The sequence below is a fragment of the Juglans microcarpa x Juglans regia genome, chromosome 5S (genome assembly GCF_004785595.1).
Source record: "Juglans microcarpa x Juglans regia isolate MS1-56 chromosome 5S, Jm3101_v1.0, whole genome shotgun sequence".
NCBI classification, from domain to species: Eukaryota; Viridiplantae; Streptophyta; class Magnoliopsida; order Fagales; family Juglandaceae; genus Juglans; species Juglans microcarpa x Juglans regia.
This window is the reverse complement of record NC_054603.1, coordinates 28,126,300-28,137,261: the sequence shown is the minus strand read 5'-3', so window position 1 is coordinate 28,137,261 and position 10,962 is coordinate 28,126,300.

The window sequence follows — 10,962 nt, the reverse complement described above, 5'->3', positions numbered from 1 at the left end:
ATCACCACGTGTCGTTGTTAATTAATCGAGGTACCGTGTCGGCTGCTACACTTAATTGAGAAGTCTCGTTCTCATATTAACTCGTGTGAAAAAGTGACTTTTATTTTTCTTTCCAGCTGCTGATAAATCTACAGGCGAGACCTACATGGCATATATGCCCACCACTATCCATTCAAGCTGCTCAGTTTTTTGTTCTTTTCAGAAATTTTATTTTTCATATTTTATTTAATTATTTTTAATCAAAATTTCCGTTTTTTTCATTTGAATAGTTAATATAAAAAATTATTAAAAGTACATCACAACATAATTGAATGAATAAAGATGACAAATTCAAGATGCTCAAGACTAGTAACAATATTGTATTTTTTTTTTTCAAAATAATATAAAATAATCCTAATCAATCTGAAGTCTCAAAGCTTGGTTGGTTGCCAAAAGTGTCCTACGTGAGAATCCAATGCTAAAAGAAGGATAAGACTAAAAATCCATTATTATAAAAGGAAAAAGGATACCTAATTGGCGAATTTTCATTTGCTTTTAAAAATTACTTTGTAATCTTCCGACAATAAGTTCTGACACTTTATAGTTTATACCCCCAACTTGATACTTCAATTGCAATAGAGTATTGATACGCAAATAACATATTTTCACCTATTGATACGCACGTAACACATTTTCACAACATCTTTTATAACAATATTGTAAGATAATGGCATTTTTATAAAATAATATTATTTTTATAAAAAGCTCATTTGGATACAAAAACTATCTCATATCATCTCATCGTTATAATTTTTATAAATTTCTACACAAAATATAATAAATAATTTTACTTTTTCAAATCTCAAAATAATAATAATAATATTAAAAAATAATATTCTAATAATATTTTATTCAACTCTTCTAAAACTATCTCATCTTATCTCACTATCTAAACTAGCCTAAAGTATTTTACAAAATTACCTCTCATTTTCCATTACAATATAGACCCTCCTTTTTTTTCTCCATTAAACAAAATAGGTGACTAAGTTATAAGTGAAAATAATTTGGTTATTTCATGCCTAAAATCTAGGAAGATTATTCGTACATTGCAATTTAAGTTTAGAAGGATGCCAAATGCAGTCTTAAGTGATGATTTGAATGATCAAATTTACAAATTCAACAATCTGTTTTATAGAAAGAATGTAGAAGGAAAGTGTGATCCAACTAAAAATAGGGAAAAAGTATTTAGGTAGTGATATATTTTTAGATATTTTGTAAATAGTAATAAAAAAATAATAACAAAGTATTGAATAGTAGTAAAAAATAGATAAAAAGTAATAAAAAAATAATAAATAATAATGAGATATTATGAAAATACTTATTCTCAGTATCCAGACTAGGCCTTAAAGTCTAGAATGAGATATACATACGCATAGTGTAGAATATAACTGCACGAGTAAATGTTTTAAATAGTATTAAATGTTCAATAAATCTTATATGACATATTTCAAGCATCTATATTTTTCACTTTAAATCCTAAAGTTTTGATGAGATTTTTTAAGAATCTAATTTTGATAACCAAGATGGAATAATATAGATAGACACGAACTTTTAGGAAAAAATTAATTGTTTTGTAAATAGTATAAGGTCTGGATATTGTAACTAATAACTAGTATAGAATTTGAACAAAAAAAATGGAAAACATCTCAATTCAAAGATGGGATTGAACAATTCAAATGGTATTAATTTCTAAGATGTTTCTTCATGTATTATTATTTTATTTTATTTTATATTTTAATGTTTTCGTAAAGAAAAATGATCTACACATAATATTTTGTATAACATATTATATAATAATGTGTTAAATTAAGAGTATTTTTATAAAATATTTTATAAAAATAATATAATTTTATAAAATACTCTATTTTAAAATATTATTATATAATATATTGTATAATATCAGTACTCTTCTACAAAATTGGCGGCGGCAGTAGTTGGAGCTTCCACACCATAACCACACCATAAAGCAAGAATAACAAACTTTAGTACGCGGCCCGCAGGTTTTGGATTCTTTTATCACTTTGGCTGGTATGTTAGTCTGACGTCACTCCTTATATTCACACGGTGCTTACTGTTCGTTTCAGACACGCCGCAACTGGCTTCAAATGACGCAATCATCATAGCTATTCAGCCTAGAACGGTGCTACAGTCACTGAAAATATGTTCCGAATGATCGTATAGTTCATTTTATTTTTTCATGTATTTTTTTAATTGTCATAAATATTTTTTAAAAAATAAAAAATTCACAATATTATTAAAAATTATTTTTTTAATCATTAAATAAAAACAAATTTCAAGAAAAATATTCGGTACCCATTTTTGAGATCCTAAGTATTTTTCCTCAACCTATACCTATTCACTTAGGATTGGTTTATTTTTATAAACCATCTAATTTCATTTCATCTCTTTTAATTATTATAAATTTTTCAACTCTTAAATAAAATTGAATAATACTAAATAGAAGTTAAAAATAAATAAATTTCATATAAACTATTTGTAAAAAAGTGAAATGATTTATTAAAATATTTTATTGAATTTTAAAAAGTAAGAAAGAAAAAATTGAATAAAAATATTATAAAATTAAAAAATTATTTAAATATAATTTTTAAATATAATTTAAAATTTAAAATTTCAAAAACCTAATTACTTTTTATGTTTTATTTAAACATCTGAAATAAAATATATAAGAATACTTTGTTACACGAACAAAGGCCTTGACGTTCTAAATTTGCAATCAAATTTAAAAGTTTGAAGGATAAGAGAAATAGATATAATATTTATTATTGTTAATATAAATATTTCTACTGTATTATAATAAACAATAAATCCGGCAAAAGTTGATAACAAAATTGAAGGCAGTTCTTGTTGCAGGAAATGTAGAACCGGGAGAAACCGCGAAAAGTAGCCGCTAGTAGCTCCTTCGAGAACAAGTACAGCTAGCTTCGCAGAATGCTTCATCAACGTGTGGACCCCACATGACCCTCCATAACTTTGCATGCAAGTTAGTGCAACTTCTGGGTTGAGTGTTTGGCAAACTTGAACGAAAGAAATCAAAACTGTACCCAATTTTGAGACAAAGTCAAATTTTTAAGTTGCCATTTCAACATCCTCATTTGTTTGTTTCGATGAAATAAGATTAGATAAAAATTAAAAATAAAATAAAATATTATTCAAATATTTTTTAATATTTTTTTTAAATTAAAAAAATAAATTATTTATTTTATTTTATATAAAAATTTAAAAAAATTATAATAATTAAATAAAATAAGATAAAAATGATAGTAAAAATAAACGAGACACGCGAATGCCGTAGTAATTGCAACTACGGCATATATCTTGCAATTACTACGCAATGCATGGTTAGTTTTCAACTTCATAAACATGTGTAAAGGGCTCGAACGAGACAACCACCAAACGATTGTTCAACTTTTGGATGAGCAAATTGCCATCAGTTGTTGACTGGCTGACTTGGACTCATACGAATTCATCAATTAATTGATCAGCAGTTGAACTATAAGAGGCTTCCAATATGCTAAAGAAAATCGTAATTCACACTAGGATACTTGAATATAAATTAAATTATTAAATTTACCTCTCCTATTGGCTTAAGTATAATGAGATAAAAAATTAGTTAACATGATATCTAGCGCTTAAAATTATTACAAATATCCATAATAATTGTTACATTTGATCATTTTTAGCGACTTATAAATCGCTACAGGTTCGCCGAAATCCTAAAGTCGCTTTTGATCAATTTCAATGATAGGTAAAAATCGTCACAAAAAACTACTATTTTCGGTGATTTTAGTCTGTCACAAATGTTTCAAAAATCGACAGAAATGGCCTTCCCGTTTACCATTAAAATCGCTGATAAAAGTTATTTCCGGCGATATGTATCGTCACAAAAAGTTAATAAATCGCCGCAAATAACTCATTATTTTTTCCAGCAATTTTAAATTATCGTCGTCATTAAGTATTTCTAGTAGATAAGTCTCGCCGCAAAATATTATTTGCGGCGATTTCATATCGCCCAAATATGTTTCTCCTATGAAATAATTATTTCCGGCAAATTTTACTCATCGAAAAAGGAGTTTAAGGAAGAAAAAAAAAGGACAAAACATAATACAGGAAGAATATTATACACATCCAAGTTTTGTAGGCTTCACAATTTTACCTTGCACTATGGATTGCACTAATATTTTTTTTACATACTCAAAAAAGATCCAAAGTATGAGCTACTAATATGACAAAAATTGGCATTGAGTACTGTGTTTTACAATTTATAGTTTCTAACGAACCAGAGAAAGAATTCTGCTTGAAAATTGTTCTCTCCAATGCACACTGTTAAGTATTTACCCTAATCCCCTTGTGTGATCCTGCTTTTAGAATTAGTATGCTCTACAAGACCTATTGATCTAAACCTCTATAGCTAAGACCATTACATGCTAACTGCAACTGCAATATACAATATCAAAGACAAATTTTGTTCTAGGATACTTATATTCTGGAGGTGTTTGGAACTCACAGAGACTCTATGGTATGTAATGTGGAGAAGCCAATACAACATAATTAGTTCATTTTAAGCAACTTACAATATCTTCAATTCTGTCAACTCTCCAATATAAACTGGGATTGAAGAAGTGATTAAGCAATTCCTAAGCAGCCTGAAAGCATAGAAATAAGAGAAACAACTCCATAAATTTAAGAAACAAAACAAAAACCAATACTTGATCATTTTAAATCAAATATCCTCTTGATAAACATGATAGATTAATACAAATCAAATGTACAATCCTTCAGATTTCACATTTCTACTCAATTAATGTCCGGGAAAGGAACATATACTCACAATTCTTCTAAGTTCGCCAACCTTGATATGTTAGAAGGAATGGGGCCTTCCATGTACGTGCCTTGCATATCACAGTCAAAAAAATATCCCCAAATAAGACAGAAAAAAAATTAAACTTTTATGGCTTCAAGAAGAGAAAGATGGCCAATAGAAGGAATGAAAGTACAAGACTCACAGTAATACAGCATAATTATAAATCATCAAAAGATCCATTGCAAACATTAATGCACATAAAAAATTCAGCAGAAAGGAATTGAATGAAAAGACTTGATTCAGATTAGCATAAAACAGGGAAACCAAATGAAGGAAAACTTCAACAAATACCATGATCTCATTAGCCACATATAACATTATCAAAACGTACATTCATTACAAAACAAATGATAGAAAATAAGTAAAATTGATTTATCGTTTCCTTTTCTATTCATTTCAAAAAGTATATTTTCGAATCTAAGGAATACATAGAAGAAGATGGCAAAAGATATACAAGCCATAGGCTAAAAGAATATACTAATCAAATGAATATATTAAAAGGGAAAAGGCTCTGTCTTTAAAAAAGTATCAACCAAACAAGTACACCAACAAACCACATACCTGTCATCTTGATTTATAAGCTGTTGAAGATTCTATTCCAGATTCTTTTGAAATTCAGTATCAGCATATTGTTGGCTGTCTAGAACTTCTTACTCATCTCTGAGCTTTGCAGTTTTCATCCCAGTATCCTCCTTACTGTAACATCAACATTACAATAGGAATTAAAAGCCTCTTAAAAAAATAGAAAATTCATAGATAAGCTATCTTGTTATGTAGAATAAAGAAGTGGAAAGATTTTCAGTAATCTATTTTTATCGGGTAAGGAAGGAAGGAAGCAATATGATATGCAACATCTATGGAGAAAACTACTAGAGGATAAACTACCATAGACCAATCTATTCACCTACAACCAACTAACAAGATTCATGGTAGTTTCTGGGATTTCTCTATCTAATAACCATTATGTATGACTGCCGTCAACAAGTGAAATGCCCACATGAAAAACATACTAAATACATACAAACAATTACGCAAAACTTCACTTACCAAAACCATGGACAATACTAGAGAATGCCATTACACAACTAATTCCAGCCAATAAGAAACTTTGCTTAGCATAGCGCATCGATTTGTTCTAGGATGCTTATGGATAATGAAAAACCACATTACAACCTAAAACAGTTCCTCAAAGCAAATAGTTTGCCACATGATTCTTAATAGGCACACACTGCAATTGCCATTGAAGTAAAGGACACAGTAAAGAACTCTTATCCATTGAACATTAGCTGCATGCATTGTCTTTGATTTTGTATTATAGGATTTAGTTCCAGAGCTATATATATATATATATATATATATATATATATATGATTCTACCCTGAGGAACTGCCAACAAGCAACATAGAAACTTAAATATATAAAATCATTTACTCATTATAAAGGCCACATTTGGTTAATCATTCACAAGCTCCAGCTCAAAAAACTTTCATAAATCAATGCATAAGTTTGCCTTGTTTCTACCATAACAAACTAGCGCGTTTTAAAAAGAATCATTTAAGGAAGCACAACAAAATGCCGTCTTATCTTCATTTTACTTAGAGAAAACTTCTAGATTTTTTTTTTTTAAAAAAGTAAATTGCATGTTGGTGGATCACCAAATGGAAATTAAAGCTGGTAAAAATATGTGAAGAAAGATGTAGCAGCAGACAAAAAGCTTATAATTTTTAGTGAGTTGATAGTTATAATAATGATATATCAGCAAAAACACCAAAACAACAAATTGGACAGTATACAAAATGTAGCACTACAAACAACTAATGAAAAAAAAAAGAATCATAAAGGAAGAAAAATATATCTGTACCCAAAGGACACTTTTCCTTGCACACTTCATGCATTCAATCCCTCCCCGATCCAAGAAACTAAATGTTTGAATCGAAACAATACATCCACAATGAACTTGCTGTATAGGAAGACTAATTATTAAAAAGTATCAACAAGAAACTTTAGAATTTTTGTTTCAAGAATGCAATATACCAATGTGATATCTACCACATCACTAACGAATAATAATAAAACAGGAAAAATTGCAAGCAAGCATCATAATTTCATTGAGTATTTATGTTACAATGTGACAGATCAATATAAGAGTGTTTCAAGTATCAATACAAAAGCATGAAAGATTTCATTTTGAATAAGTAATACATAATCAGAGTATTTGTCATTTACATTCTAAATGAGATAAAAACTATGTAAACAAAATAATGAAGCTGATATAGTTGTTAAAGGCATAAAAATTACACACTAAATTTTAAATTAGGCTGTTAGCAAAGATTCCACATGTCATGAAACTCAATCAAAGTTAAAGAAATAAAACCCAATAAAAATTACAGACCATATTCTTACCTAATAAAGTATAAGAATTTCACAATGTGATCAATGGATGCTGATAGAAGTAGACCAACTAGCAAGCATTTTGGTATACCAATAATTTGAAATCAGGGAAGAACAAAATATATATATATATATATATAGGAAATTGAATCTAACAGTGAGTATAAGCATCCGAGAAACCAAAATAGCTGCTAGATTTATGAGTTATATTCACAACTATCTACCAAACCCACCATCAAGGCACTAAGAATTTCACTTAATTGGAGATAAAAGCTACTTTCCTATATGTTGGTAAACAAAAGCAGAGAGTTACTCTATTTTAGGTTGGCTTACAGCGTTGAAGAGGAGGCGGTGGAGCATGGGGGTGGCGTTGCGGCCTTGTAGAGGGCTGACTTGCGGTGGTGTTGCGCCGTGGAGGAAGGCGATGCAGGGCTTGTATGAGGTGCTTAAGAGAGATCTGTGCGGGGGGAGAGTAGATATATGGTGAGAGAGAGGGAGAGCTTGTGGAGGGGATGGACGGGTAGCTACGCTGGTAGCTAGATGTGGTGCGGCAGCTGAGGAAGCGGCAGCACTGGGAACCCGAGAGAGAAACAACTTCAAGGGTGAAGGGAGAGGAAGATTCGTGAGAGAGAGAGAAGCCATGAGGGAGGGAAGTAGAACGGCACAGGGGGAAGAGAGAGAGGGGAGGAAAAAAGTGAGTATAAGGCTTTTTGGCACTAAGTGATTAAAATTGAGCTTTTAGGACTAAATTTACATCACTGGAAAATGGTATTTTTTTGGTTTTTGATTATTGCGGCAATTTTTCTATTGCAACAAAGAAAAAATCGCCGGGAAAAAACCAATTTGAATATTGCGGCGAATTATAGTCGTCATAAAGAGTAAAAAAAAAAATCGCTATAAAAAACCAATTTCAAACTTTGATGTAAAAACTTTGCAACGACATCAATATCGCCGGAAATAAAGGTTTTTTGTAGTGATTTTATTTCTGTCAAACATAAAATCGCTAGAAAAAGACATTTTTCTTATAGTGAAAAAACTGACAAACATAAAAAACAAGCATAGCTTGTTTGGAACTATAAGAGAAAAAAATAAAATAAAAAAAGGTGGAATTAATCACACAAACCATAAGTTTACGTGGATTGATAACGTGCTTATGTCACAAAGTTGTAGATGAATTTATTCAGATGAAAATTAAAGATATAGTGTGGCGGATGTACAAGGATTTAATACAATATATAGTAAACCATAATTAGCAGGTCAAGTAAGATTAACAAGAGAAATTAGTCAAAAAAAAATTCGAGGGCGGACCCTAACAAGACTTAAGTCTATGATTGCCAACTTGAGCTGAGCTTATTGTTGAAATGGTGGCTTGATTTCCTATTGTAAACGACATTCTAGAGACTTGGCTTGACTGTGGCTCGACCTTGGCTTGAGCGAACTTCAGACATAACATTCGCTCGAAACTCCACTCAAACGAACTTCAGACAGAATATTTGCTCGACATTCCGCTTGAGCCAATGTTCAGAAACCCTATTTCTTATGTCGTTTTATATATAAACTTACTTTTTTGTAAAGTGAATTGCTACCAGAAAGAGAGAGCTCCTTTTGTGAGATTTTGAGAGCTCATTGAGTGTATTGGGACTTTTGGGATTGAGGAGTTATTTGTGATTTCTCTCTTATACTCCATTTTGTGATAGTGAATTCCTTGAAATCGACTCTGCCAGGGAATGTAGGCTATTGTTCAAGTCGAACCACTTAAATCTTGGTATGCTTTGTGTAATTATCAAATTTTTGTTATTTGCTTCCGCTATTCTATTTCAAAGTCATATCTAGATATCTGGCTAATCCCAACAAACTGGTATCAGAGGGCTAGGCTTTATGGAATATCTTTGTTCTTGAGAGATGGCTTCGATGAAATTTGATGTAGAGAAATTCGATGGTCAAAATGGTTTCAGCTTGTGATACATCAAGATGAGGGTCTCGTTACGAGAACAAGGGTTGGCGAAAGTCTCGGAGGAGAAGGTGATGGATGAACCTTCTACATCATCAAAGGAAGAGAAAGAGAAAGCATTTAGTGCGATTTTGCTATCTGTTTCTAATGCAGGTTTGCACGAAGTGGCCGATGAAGAGACCGTCACAGGTCTTTGGTGGAAATTGGAGAGTTTGTATTTGAAGAAGTCACTCACCAACCGTTTGTACATATTTGAAGCAATGGTTGTACACTCTCCAAATGAATGAAGGTACTTGTATGTCCGATTATCTAGATGAATTTAACAAAATCATTATGGATCTAAGGAACATTGATATTGAACTTGACGAGGAAGGTCAAGCTTTAATTTTGTTGTGTTGTTGCCTACGTCGTTTGATAACTTTGTGAACTCGATGTTGTATGGTAGAGATACCATCTTCTTAGCGAATGTAAAATCTGTTTTGAATTTTAAAGAGTTGAGAATAAAATTGGGTGTACAAGGCACGTATAATCAAGATGATAGTCTGTTTGTGAAATGTTCCTCTAGTGGTAGATCTGGTGGAGGAGGTTTGGATCAGAGTGTGAGTAGTTCTAGTGGTAGCTCTAAATTTAACAAGAAAAACATTAAATGCCACTATTGTTACAAATTTGATCATTACATGAATAAGTGTCTGGGATTGAAAAACAAGAAGGAAGGCACAAGTTATTTTTATACATTCCAGATTCAAGTATGACTCGTTTATGACACATGTGATTGGGCTATATTGGTGAACAAGCTGGTCATTTGCGAGAAGACAACTTTTTGCTTTTGTGTAATCAGAAGATAGGGAAGCCTTTTTTTTTTTTTTTTTGTGTTAGCATTGTATCTTTGTGAATCAGTGCAGAATCAAGTTTATTGTAGTTTATTTGTTTTGATTTTGGGGTACATCTTGTGCAAAGTGGTGCCTTATTCTTACTCATGTTGTTTGGTGACCATTTTGAGAAAAAGCTAGACTTATTTTTTTGAAGCAGTGAGTGAAGTGTTTGATAAGTTCAAACACTTGTGAAGGCCTTGAGAATCCGACAGGCAAGAAGGTAGAGTGATTTCAGATATTGTACAGTTGGGTTCACTCCACACAAAAATGGTAGTTGAACGGAGTGAATCAGACTCTTGTGTGAAAGCCCGTAGTATGCTTTTGGTATCTCAGACTTGTCTAATGGGTGAAGCGATCAATACAGCTTGCTATTGGGTGAACCTTTCTCCTTCAATAGCTTTTGGATATTTATTTAGGATTGACGGAATTCAAGCCAAGGTGGAAATTTGTTGGAATGTTGGCTTGATTTCCTGTTGAAAACACCATTCTAGAGACTTGGCTCGAGCGAATTTTGGCTCGACCTTGACTCGAGCAAACTTTAGACAGATTGTTCAATCGACACTCCGCTCGAGTGAATGTTCAGAAACCCTAGCTCTCACACTGTTTTATATATAAATATATTTTTGGTAAAGTGAGTTGCGGCTAGAAAGAGAGAGAAACCCTTTTGTGAGATTACAAGAGCTAATTGAGGTTTTTGGGATTGAAAAGTAATTTGTGATTTCTTTCTTGTACTCTATTTTGTGATAATGAATTTTTTGAGATCGACTCTACCAGTAGATGTAAGCTGTTGTTCAAATAAAATATTTAAATTTTAGTATTATTTATGT